Source organism: Ranitomeya imitator, chromosome 2, assembly GCF_032444005.1.
Source record: "Ranitomeya imitator isolate aRanImi1 chromosome 2, aRanImi1.pri, whole genome shotgun sequence".
NCBI classification, from domain to species: domain Eukaryota; kingdom Metazoa; phylum Chordata; class Amphibia; order Anura; family Dendrobatidae; genus Ranitomeya; species Ranitomeya imitator.
Genome location: NC_091283.1, coordinates 323,447,881 through 323,460,299, shown reverse-complemented (window position 1 = coordinate 323,460,299; position 12,419 = coordinate 323,447,881). Strand labels below are relative to the sequence as shown.

At 44.4% G+C, this 12,419-nt stretch overlaps 1 pseudogene; it reads left to right on the top strand.

Annotated features, from left to right (window-relative positions):
* The window catches only part of LOC138663517 (zinc finger protein 665-like), a 141,816-nt pseudogene that overhangs the window by 34,318 nt on the left and 95,079 nt on the right, over positions 1-12,419 (top strand).

The window sequence follows — 12,419 nt, the reverse complement described above, 5'->3', positions numbered from 1 at the left end:
ACGTCACATTACATCATTCTTATCTATGGGAATAACAGATGGACAGAACTGGAGAGGTGAGGACTCTGGAAATGTCTGTAGTGAGATTTATTAATGTGTCTCTCCATTAGCAGGGTTACACAGTGGTGAAGAAGACCTCTAGTGATCGCTGTCAGAACCCTGTGTCTGAGGGATTGGGAAGACCCCTGAGCCCAATCATGGGGCCTCCACCTCACCCCCTGATACATGAGGACATCAATGACCAGAAGATCCTAGAACTCATCTACAAGATGATTGAGCTGCTGACTGGAGAGGTGACACTGCTGGGACATTGTACAGTAACACTATGAAGGGATCGGGGTGATGACGGTATCATTGTATGTGTCAGGTTCCTATAAAGTGTCAGGATGTCGCTGTCTATTTCTCCATGGACGAGTGGGAGTATTTAGAAGGACACAAAGATCTGTACAAGGACGTCATAATGGAGGTTCCCCAGCCCCTCACATCATCAGGTAATAGAAAGGACTAAACACATACAGCCTATAATTATTTGTATGTAAGAATGAATTCAGTCCCTGTATGTGTTTCCTCCAGATCTATCCAGTAAGATGACACCAGAGAGATGTCCCCGTCCTCTTCTTCCACAGGACTGTAAGCAAGAAGATCCCAATGTTCCTCAGGATCATCAGGTAGATGGAGAGAAGGTGTCAGGAGATCTCCCCTATGATATGTAGACGGCTGTGAAGGTCTTGTGCTCAGTCTTGTTTTATCCACCAGTATTATATGCTTTATACTTGTGTAATGAGAACGGTGGAGATGACAGGATTAGAGCTGATCATAGATGTGACTTCTCCATCTGTCTGTGACTTTTACAATATTTATTTCAGGGGGAAGATCTGACCCATATTAATACTGCAGAGACATATATGAGGAGTGATGAGTGGTGTAAAGAGGGGATTCCTACATATGACTACCCAGGTGAGTAGTAATCACTAAATGCAGAGAAGTCACAGATTCTTCTCAGTCACCAGCTGTGGCTGCTTTATCGTGGTGGTGTAGTCCAGCCGTATCACAATCGTGCTATCATCATTTTGCCTCCCAACCACAACATTCTCCTCAACCAAAAACTGTTCAAATTACTTTGGGCATTGAAAGCCCTTTTCTTTAGAACTTACCACCTGGAGGATCCACCTACCCCCTGGGTTTAGGAGACGCTGTTACCTGCCCAGATCTGTGAACTATAAAGTCAAGATGGTGTACGTAGAATGTGCTGACAAGTTAGAAAATAACTTGAAGATAAATATTATGATGGGCCTGTAAGAGAAAGCGGAGGGTAATGATACTGTTGGCTTCCTAGAACCCTGAGATCTTATCGGATGAATCTCCCTTCTCCTTCTTCTGTGCTGCCGAATGTGCTCATATGGTCTCTACAAGACCAGGTCCAGTCTTTCAGGCCAAACTTCACTTTTATGATCGACAACATTAAATGTGCAGTGAGGCCATGTGTGAATTTCTGGACAATAACAGAGTTTCCCTTTATCCTGACTTTTCAATTTCTTTCAAAACCGACCAACTTCAAGGAGGATTGTGATAATCTACATAAAACACCTGTGCCATGATATATCTCTGAGCTGTGCGTGGCTGATGACTGTAATATAATAGATCAAGGGGATCGCAGTCCAAAGGTAAACGGAGGGCCTCAGAAAAATAGTATAGACCAATCTGAGGACTCTTAAGAATTAAATGCCAAAAATATAATTTTATTTTTTGATGAATTGACCAGTCATACAATGTGCCAAAGTTTCGGCCAAAAAAGGACTTTATCAAGGCAGTTATCTACAACATAATACAACAACAAAATGGTCACAGAATTAATGATGAATAAATCAAAATATGAATATATAAGCTGGTCAAATATAGATCAGAAGTGAACACAGGATTCAGTATGCATGTATCTATATTCACACACATAACCAAAAACGTATATGTACATATAAATTACAAAATTAATAACAATGTGTCTAGCAAGACACCAAAAAAGTGTATCGTAGAGATATCCGTAAATTTCCACATGTATAACAAAAACAACCTAAGATAACTGTGAAAAAAGGTAACGGTTACTATATAATAACATGTGGCTTCAAATAACGTTATGTAACCAAACGTATATCAAGACATACATATGTAACACCATCAGTATATGAAAAAAAGGGGGGAAGATTATTAGTCCAGGGTCCATGAGGTGATTGGAAAATATCCAGCAGTCCGTAGGATAGTATAGGGTAGTAGAAACTGTCATATAAACAATAGCCTCTTATATCAGTAAGTTTAAGAAATAAACCCATGATTACCTGTATGATATAAGGGATATAACTGTAAACAATAAAATAGAAACCATAGTGAGTGCCACAAAAGAAGATAGAGAAATGAGAAAGTCCGCAAGAGAAATGTGATGTTACCTGGTAGAACAAGCCGTGCAGGATACCGGATACAGCCGCTATGATGATGAGGTGCGGCGTGTATCATATCACCGCCTATTTATGGCGTCAGTAATGTGCCAAAGCCGGAAGAAGGGCAAGTATACTAAGAGCCACTGCGCAGTCGCAGAAAAATAAAGACGCGCATGCGCTAGGAAGCTGGATGGACGGAAGTGGGGCAGCTAAAAGGAACGCTGTCCGCATTCTCTACCATAGATACTAAATAGAGTGCAATGATCTGGCTTGGAGGAGAATATGTCTGTGAGTGTATAAAAGAAAATGAATATAGATGTGTGTGTGCAAGAAAGTAAATATAGAAGACTGAAGCGGTAACTTAGCAACTAAACCTAAATAGAAGTATAAGGAAAGAAATGGGTAACTAACTATAAATGCAAAAAAGTGATAGTTAAAAATATGTGAATAAATAGATAAATGAATGATTATAACCATGATTCTATACAAATGGGCTCTACCAATAGAAGAAATGGGTATGCAGCCATATGAGATACAGAAAGAAGAAAGTCCCACAAACCTGTAAGAGACAAACATGCACCAGACTTGTGATGGGCCACTGGACTAAATCTAAAAGAAAAAATATAATGTTACATAGCACTAAATATTGTCCACGTGGGAAAACAATATATATAGAAGTATATGTCTCTACACACATTGGAGCATGCTCAAAATTAGTATTTGCCTAAATCAGCTAGGTTTAATATTCTATATGGTAGAGAGCCTACTCATCTCACTCTACGTGATAAGAGAAATAAGTATACAGAAATTTTAATAAAATATCTCATATTCTCTATTAAGGCCATGTGGTTCTAAAGTTTAAAGGGTGTGGATCCAATAAGCCTCTCTTTCTTTTAGCCTCAAAATTCTGTTGCCACCCCTTCTCGCCATTGGTATGCTATCAATAATTTGATACCGCAGCTGTTAGATGTTATGGTTATGGGAAATGAAATGTGATGGTATTGGTAACCATCTTTTTACACCGAATCGTAGATTTGTGTCATGATATACGGTCTCGGATATGTTGGGTAGTCTCTCCAACATATCCGAGACCGCATGGACATTTAATAAAATAAATGATATAAGTAGAATCGCAGCTATAAAAGCCGCGGATGGGAAACTGTTTACCAGATCTGGGATGAGTGAATGTATCACCTCTCGTGATATTCAGGGAAATGTTCCTTTCCGTGAAGAGGTCAAGAAAGTTTGTCTCATTTCGGTTTATGAACTGCCAATGTCTGTTGAGACTAAAGGTTACGTAAGCTCGGCGATTTCTTATGGCACATGGGGGAGACCTGAAACTCTGGAATGTCCGGGTACGATGATCCAAGAAGGGACCAATGTTTGTGTCACTTTCTACTATATAATTGTCTAAGGGTCACTTCCGTCTTTCTGTCTGTCCTTCTGTCTGCCTGTCACGGATATTCATTGGTCGTGGCCTCTGTCCTGGAAATCCAAGTCGCTGATTGGTCGTGGCAAAACGCCCACGACCATTGCAATGACCAATCAGCGACGGGCACAGTCCGGCGGAAAAATGGCCGCTCCTTCCTCCCTGCAGTCAGTGCCCGCTCCATACTCCCCTCCAGTCAGCCCTCACACAGGGCTAATGGCAGCGTTAATGGACCATGTTATGCCGCGGTGTAACACACTCCATTAACGCAGCTATTAACACTGTGTGACCAACTTTTTACTGTTGATGCTGCGTATGCAGCATCAATAGTAAAAATATCTAAGGTTACAAATAATTATAATAATAATAATAATAAAAAGGTTATTCTCACCCTCCGACGTGGCACCCTGTACTCGGCAGTGCAAGTGGCAGGTTCCAGTTCCAAGGATGCTATGCGAGAAGGACCTTCCATGACGTCACGGTCATGTGACCACCACACAGGTACTGCGCTCATACCAACCCTGGGACCGAAAGCTGCCACGTGCACCGCACACAGGTACCAGGACTACAAGAGGCTCTTCGGAAGGTGAGTATATGTTTATTTTTTATTTTAAGTCTTTTTTAACCACGCATATAGTGCCCACATTGCTATATACTACGTGGGCTGTGTTACATACTGCGTGGGCTGTGTTATATACTACATGGCTGCTATGTACTTCGTGGGCAGTGTTATATACTATGTGGGCAATGTTATATACTATGTGGGCAATGTTATATACTGTGTGGGCTGCGTTATATACTACATGGCTGCTACATACTATGTGGGCAGTGTTTTATATACTATGTGGGCCGTGTTATATACTGTGTGGGCTGCGTTATATACTGCATGGCTGCTATATACTACGTGGGCAGTGTTCTATACTGGGTGGGCTGCGTTATATTCCACATGGCTGCTATATACTATGTGGGCAGTGTTATATACTATGTGGGCAGTGTTATATACTGTGTGGGCTGCGTTATATACTGCATGGCTGCTATATACTACGTGCCCAGTGTTATATACGATGTGGGCAATGTTATATACTGCGTGGGCTGTGTTATATACTGTTTGTGCTGTGTTATATACTGTGTGGCCACTGTTATATACCACGTGGCCTGTATTAACGCATCGGGTAGTCAAGAATATGTTGTGGCCTGTTCTATATACTATGTGGCTGCTCTATACATACATATTCCAGAATACCCGATGCATTAGAATCGGGCCACCATCTAGTATGAAATAACTGCATAAAGGGATGGTAAGTATTCACTAAAGCCATTCTCCGTTTATTGGATCGTGGTATGGTTGAAGATGAAACATCTGAGGGAAAATTGAGATATGCTTCCGGATACCCTTGATTACGAAATTTAGAAGCCATATCATTTAATCTCACAGAGCTTTGAGAGAGGTCAGATACAATCCGATTAATCCTTTGATATTGCGATTTAGGGAGAGATCTTTTAATATGGCGAGGATTGCAACTCGTGAAGAACAACAAACTATTTTTATCTGTCGGTTTGACATAAAGATCAGTGGACAGTGATCTGTCATCATTAATGATAACTTGAGTGTCAAGAAAAGAAATGGACCTCTGATCATATTGTATTGTGAATGTCAGTTTCTCAACGCTATGATTAATAGTATGATAAAAGGACAAAAGAGAATCAATGTCTCAACACCATATGAAAAAAATATCATCTATATATCTCTTCCAGAGTAGACAGTACTGCTGGAAGAGTGGGTGTGTATAGACAAATCCTGGTTCAAATTCTGTCATAAAAATATTGGCTGTAATATACATTTATTCCCGCCTGCCTTAGATGTGTTGGCATGGCTCGAGCCCTGGTTTCAAGGATTCACTCCACGTCATAAATTACATTGTTTTCGATCCTAAGGAAGTCAGATTACTGCACAATCTCTCGTCAAATGGGGAGCGCTAATACTTTCTCTAATCTTCTGGTCAGAACTCATAGTAGCTCCAATGGTCCACCATAAATGAATGCAACTCTGGTTTACTATTGGAGTTCTCCCCTCGTACATACGTTGTTGTTGGGGATGTAACATACTTTTTTATTCTGTCTTTTTTTTTTTTACCTGCTCATTCTATATGATAGTTTGATTGTGGTGGGATTGGCCTGCCTCACTTATGTGAGTGTGTAACTGATGGTCTTAAAAAAGCTCTCCATCGCCTCTTCCAAATGCCTAAGATCTAAATTTAAAGGGAACATGTCAGTATGATTGTGCTCAGTAACCTACGCACAGTTTCAGGTTGGTGCCGTTATACAGATTACACTGATTCCTGGTGATGAAATCCGTCGTGGTTGTTGTTTTATCTTTATTAGTGATGAGCGAACGTGCTCGCCACTACTCGTTACTTGCCCGAGTATCACTATGCTCGTCGTACTCGGCGAGCACCGAGCATTTCCGGGATTATTCGGCGGTAACTGGTGTCTCCACCCGGCATTTTTGGCAGACTTTATAGACCCAATCACGCTGCAGGGATTGTCTGCCAGGCCATGAAACGCCGCAGCCATCTTTGTTGTGGTCGTGCAGTGATTGGCTTGGCCGCACAGCATCATCCCGAGTATAAGACACCTGGCGCCGCCCTGCTCGCCGCATTCAGCTCCGGATTCAGCGAGAGTAGGGAGAGCTGCTGCCGAGATAGGGTCAGAATCGTGGTTTTAGCGTTAGTGTAGGTCTGCAGCTGTTAATTCCACAACTCCTGAGAAACCAACAGTCCTTTTTAGGGCTAATTCGTGGGTCCCAATATTGCAGCGTTAGGTAGGCAGGGCACAGCATATCCACATCAGTGCAAGGCCTGCAGGCACTGTATATGCGTACATACAGTAGCTCCTAGTGCATCCCTCCCAAAGCTCCATTACTGTCTGCTGCTGCAGCTTATTTACTATATACCTAGTTGCCCTTTTTTTTTCCTCCAAAAACTTACCCCCCAAAAAAAAATATACAGTGTGTTCTATCAGACTGAGGCCTGTTTAAAAATCATAGTTTGTCAGGCATACGTAGCATAGTTTTGTGTGCTAGCCTTATGCCACTGTTTTTTGTTTTTTTTCTTTGGGGGGGGGGGGGTGTTATGATCTGGTGGTTTAGGAACAACATGAGACAAGCTCTGAAGGAGGTGGTATCTGTACTGACCGCAAACCCTGAACCTAGCAGCGCAACTAAAAATAGCCGTGGGGGGTACCTGACGCTCCCTAGAGCCATCGGCACAGCCTAAGATCTAACTTCCCCTAAAGATGGAAGCAGGAAACCTATCTTGCCTCAGAGAAAATCCCCAAAGAAAAGATAGCCCCCCACAAATATTGACGGTGAGAGGAGGGGAAAGTAACATACGCAGAAATGAAATCAGATTTTAGCATAGGAGGCCAGTTTAGCTTGATAGATAGAACAGGAAAGGATACTGTGCGGTCAGTATAAAAACTACAAAACAATCCACACAGAGTTTACAAAATCTCCACACCTGACTAAAGGTGTGGAGGGTAAATCTGCTTCCCAGAGCTTCCAGCTAACAGAAAAAATCCATACTGACAAGCTGGACAAATATAGAATGCACAGAACAATAAGTCCACAACATGTGGACTGAAATGAGCAAAGCCAGAACTTATCTTTGCAGAACTGGTCAGGAAACCAGGAGAATCCAAGCAGATATGTGAATCCAGCCAGGAAACATTGACAAGTGGCACAGGCTGAAGAAAGAGCCAGACTTAAATAGCGGACGATAAGTGGAGGCAGCTGATGACAGCTAACTCCAAGGAGCAGCCATACCACAAGAGGGAGCCCAAGAGTAGAACTCACAACGGGGGGGTTAAATTCACCAAAAAAAGGCCTCATATATCTGTGTGCTCCAAGTTTGCACATTTTAGGCCATTTTTCCACAGTTTTTGCTGTCTGTTACTCAACTTATATACAGCACCATTTTGCATTTTAAAAACTTCTACAAAAACCCAAACATAATTTAATACAGTCTGTTAGGTCAGGCTGAGGCCTGGTGTTTGTGTTTGAAAAATCGTAGCTTTGCAGACATACTGAATGATCAGATATAATTTAGCTCTAAATAAATACATTTTTGTTGAGTTTTTGAAATAGTGCAGTAGTCCATTGAAAATGGGCAAGGCAAGGGACGGGGAAGTGGACGTGATGCTGATGGTACATTCAGAGGATGAGGCCGTGGCCAAGGTGAAAGTGGGCCACAACAAAGACCACATCTTCTCGCTCGACCTTCCTGTCCCAGATTCTAGGGGACCACAGCACACCACTATTGAAGCCACAGCAGTGTGAAACGGTTGTTGGTTGGATAGCGGATAATGCTGCCAGTCACTTAGCCTCCACCACCACCACCATGTCTTCCACATGGTCAAGTCTGAGTAGCTATGAGTGTGGTCCGGATATTCCTCACCTTGATCCTCCTTCCACGATTCCGAGTGCCCTGAGACAACTGATCCCACACTTGGACACTCTGAAGAACTGTTCAGTTTTCCATTTCAAGATTCCAGACTCTCGGCCAGTCAACTTGAAGTGGGGACAGATGAGATCGCATGTAGAGATGCCCCGGTCACACGAAGGCGATGGTGGGAAAGTGTCACAAGAGGTGGACGATGATGAGACACAATTGACAGAAAGTCAGGAGGAGGAGCAGGGTGCGGATGTGGAAGACGAGGTGGTGGATGACATAGTGACTGACCCAACCTGGCAGGAGGACCTGCATAGCAAAGACAGCAGCACAAATAGGGAAGGAGGCATATCCCCCCAACAGGCAGGAAGAAGCAGTGTGGTGGCCACAGACAGAAGGTATGCATCCGTTCCCCATAACACCAACATGAGGGAAGTTGCCATTCCAACTGTTAGACTTTCCAGAGTACGGTTATTTTTTAAAGACTCTTCCGATAACCCCAAACAGGCCATTTCGAGCACCTGCCATGCCTGCATCAGCAGGGGTTGCAAAACAACAAGCCTGACCACCACCAGCATGATCAGGTACATGGCAGCAAAGCACACAACTTTGTGGGCCAAAACCCAGACTCCAGGACCACTGTATGCAGGTGACACCACTGCTTCTTCCACTGTTTTGCATTGAAGCCAATCCCCAGTCCACGGTGCATGTGAAGATGCCTCTAGCCCTGCACCTGTTGTTGCCCACAGTCAAGCAGCACCATCATGAAGCCCATCCACGTCCTTGCCCCAGCACAGCCTTCAATTTATAGCCCAGTCTTTGGAACACAAGCGGAAATACCCAGCCAACGTCCCACAGGCCACAGTCCTAAATTGTAACATTTCTCTTCTGCTTGTGGTAGAAATGTTGCCTTTTAGGCTCGTTGAGATGGAAGCTTTACGCAACCTGATGGCGACGGTCCCAAGGTACTAGTCACCACTATTTCTTCCGGTGTGCCGTACCGGCATTACACCAGCATGTGTCCCACAACATTACCCGTGCCCTCAACAATGCTGTTAAAGGGAAAGTACACCTAACCATGGTCACGTAGACGAGTGCTTGTGGGCGGGGACTTTACATTTCACTGACGACACACTGGGTTAACATAGTGGAAGCCGGGACCCAGTCGGACCGAGGGATGGAATGCAACCTCCCCACGCCGAAGATTGCTGGCCCTACGTCAATCAGGGTTGCCCCCACAGTCTACAGCTCCTCCACCTCCTCCTTTTCATCCTCCATCTCTGAAATCAACACATCAGTCAGAAGCTGGAAGCACTGCCGCAGCCAAGCGGCAACAGGCTGTGCTGAAGCTAATCTGCATAGGTGACAAACTACACAATGCAGAAGAGTTGTGGACAGCACTGAAAGAGCAGTCAGATATTTGGATGACACCACTGAACCTTCAGCCAGGCATGGTTGTGTGTGACAATTGCCGTAACCTGGTGTGGCTCTGAGGCAAGTTGAGCTCACACACATACCTTGCTTGACCCATGTGCTTAACCTCGTGGTTCAACATTTTCTGAAAAGCTACCCGGAGCTTCCGGATCTGCTAGTGAAAGTACGCTGTGTCTGCCCATTTTAGAAAGTCAGCCACAGCTTCAGCCACCCTTGTCGTGCTTCAGCTGCGTTTGCAGCATCCAGCTCACCGACTGGTGTGATGTCCCCACACGCTGGAACTCTACGCTGCATATGTTGGAAAGGATTTGTGAGCAGAAGAGGGCAGTTGTTGACTACTAACATCAACAAGGCTGTCGAATTTCAGTTCAGACTCCACACATAAGACCTCAGGAGTGGACATGGACGTCAGACATATGTACCATCCTCCAAAACTTTGAGGACTGCAACAAGATGGTGAGCAGCGATGGCGCCATAATTAGCATCACCATCCCTCTTCTCAGCATTCTGAAAACCTTTCTGCTCACAATTAAAGAGGATGCATTGCAGGCAAAGCACGAGGACATGGAGCAAGGAACCATACACGGGGATTACACTCAGCCCAGTCTCATGTCTTCTCAACGTGGATTGGTAGGCAATGAGGAGGAGGAAGAACAGAAGCCTCTTTCATGTGACAGTACTACAAACACATCTGTATTAGCGTCTGTTTAGCATTGATGGCCTGAGGACAGGGAGGAGGAGGACAGCATAGTCAATCATCCTGTTGGTGAGGAGACGGAAGTCTTGCCTGTTACCAGTCTGGCATGCATGGTTGACTTTATGTTGCGCTGCATTTTACGAGACCCTCGCATTATAAAAATTTTGGGTGACGCTCATTACTGGTAGGTGACACTTCTAGACCCACGCTACAAGGAGAACTTTCAATCTCTTCTGACAGAGGCACACAGGTGTACTAAAATGTTGCAGTACCAGAGGGCCCTTGTAGCGGAATTACTTAGAAAATTCCCATGTGAGAATGCTGGCAACAGACATCAGAGTTTGTTGTACAACCAAGGAGTCCAAGTGAGAAAGACAGAAGTACAATCCTGCTCAGGCAGGGGAACAATTTCTAAATTCTGGGAGTTTTCTCACCCTCCCATCGTGGCAGCACAGAGGCAAGGGGTGCTGTCACAACAAATGCAATGTTTGTGAAGATGGTGAGGGAGTACCTTGCAGATCGTACAAACGTCCTCTGTGATTCCTCTGTGCCTTTTAACTATTGGGTATCCAAGCTGGACACGTGGCATGAACTGTCTACGCCTTGGAGGTCCTGGCCTGCCCTGCTGCTAGCATTCTGTCAGAGTGGGTTTTTAGTCCCGCTGCTGGAATTATATCAGATAAGAGCATCCGCCTGTCAATTGAAAATGCTGACAGGCTGACTTGTAAAAATGAACAAGGGCTGGATTGGGAAAGACTTCTGTACACCACCAAGTGAAAACAGCGAAACATAACCTCAAATACATTCTCTGCTTTGGGGAGGTGTATTCTCATGCACCTCTTCACAACCACACATGGGTATACGCTTCCAGATTTGGTTTGTTTGTTCTTATCCTCCTCCTTATCCTCATCATTCAGGTCCACTAGATCACCAGGGTTAACGTGCTCTTTACTGTTATAGGCCAGTGAATTTTGGGCAAGGGGGCTGTGATGGCACTACTTATTAAAAAAAGGACCCCCCCATTTGGGAATTGTTTGTCAGCCCATGCCCTCCATTACAACTCTGAGACCCACACAACTACAAACCAGGGATTCAAGCTTCAGGAGGCTAATTTGCATATTCCAGGTGCCTTCTGGGAGAAGCGAAGTCTCCCTAAGCTAGAAGATCGTTGGGTACAGCCGGGACCAGCTGCTTCGAAAGCATCACCAAACCAGGGATTCAAGCTTCAGGAGGCTAATTTGCATATTCCAGGTGCCTTCTGGGAGAAGCTAAGTCTCCCTAAGCTAGAAGATCGTTCGGTACAGCCGGGACCAGCTGCTTCGAAAGCATCACCAAACCAGGGATTCAAGCTTCAGGAGGCTAATTTGCATATTCCAGGTGCCTTCTGGGAGAAGCGAAGTCTCCCTAAGCTAGAAGATCGTTGGGTACAGCCGGAACCAGCTGCTTCGAAAGCATCACCAAACCAGGGATTCAAGCTTCAGGAGGCTAATTTGCATATTCCAGGTGCCTTCTGGGAGAAGCGAAGTCTCCCTAAGCTAGAAGATCGTTGGGTACAGCCGGGACCAGCTGCTTCGAAAGCATCACCAAACCGCGCGCCGTAATTTTTGCCTGTAGGACATTATTGCAAGAGAGCTTGGCTGAGTAGATTACACAAGAAGGAAAACACACAGCAAGTCAGCAGGATCTAGGAGCAACATGGCAGATGTGACAACCTACATGGTGAGCTGCAGCATGTGCTACATGTTCAAAGATCGACCAGAAGAAGAATCCAATTTCACCTGTCAGAAGTGTAGACTAGTGGCCCTTTTAGAAGAAAAGGTGCGTGGTCTGGAAGAAAGAATAGCAACTTTGAAACTCATCAAAGAGAATGAAGACTTTCTAGACAGAACAGAAGCATCTCTACTGGTCACAGAAGGTGAAAAAAGTGTCAGAGAACCTCCAAAAGCAGATGAGTGGAAGCATGTGACCAAAAGAAGCAAGAA